The sequence below is a fragment of the Rhagoletis zephyria genome, unplaced genomic scaffold (genome assembly GCF_001687245.7).
Source record: "Rhagoletis zephyria isolate East Lansing unplaced genomic scaffold, Rhagoletis_zephyria_1.1 Rzeph_scaffold_00809, whole genome shotgun sequence".
In the NCBI taxonomy this organism is placed as follows: domain Eukaryota; kingdom Metazoa; phylum Arthropoda; class Insecta; order Diptera; family Tephritidae; genus Rhagoletis; species Rhagoletis zephyria.
This window is the reverse complement of record NW_016157893.1, coordinates 163,694-163,976: the sequence shown is the minus strand read 5'-3', so window position 1 is coordinate 163,976 and position 283 is coordinate 163,694. Positions and strand designations below refer to the sequence as shown.

Genomic DNA, 283 nt, shown 5'->3' with positions numbered 1-283 from the left:
ACGCCCACATCCCATATAACGGTAATTTAGAGAAATACGAAATCTTCGATAAATCAGTAAATATTAAAGCTAATTTATTCAAAATTGATGCTTGCAACAATTCTCTACCAAGAAATACGCTTAAGAGAAAATTTTTAAAAATGGCCGTGGCACCGCCCACTTATGATCAGGTATATGTATCTCGGTAACCGTTCTAGCAATTTGTACCAAACTCGGTGTGGTTAACGTGCTTGCCACATAGAAGCAAAACGTTGAAAATTATTGAAATCGAACTAAAATTACG

The 283-nt window shown here is 35.3% G+C and overlaps 1 protein-coding gene across 2 annotated transcripts in view; it reads left to right on the top strand.

Annotated features, from left to right (window-relative positions):
* Nucleotides 1–283, top strand: part of LOC108361650 (ecto-NOX disulfide-thiol exchanger 2) — a 15,278-nt gene that overhangs the window by 9,528 nt on the left and 5,467 nt on the right. The gene's annotated exons all lie outside the window — the stretch shown is intronic.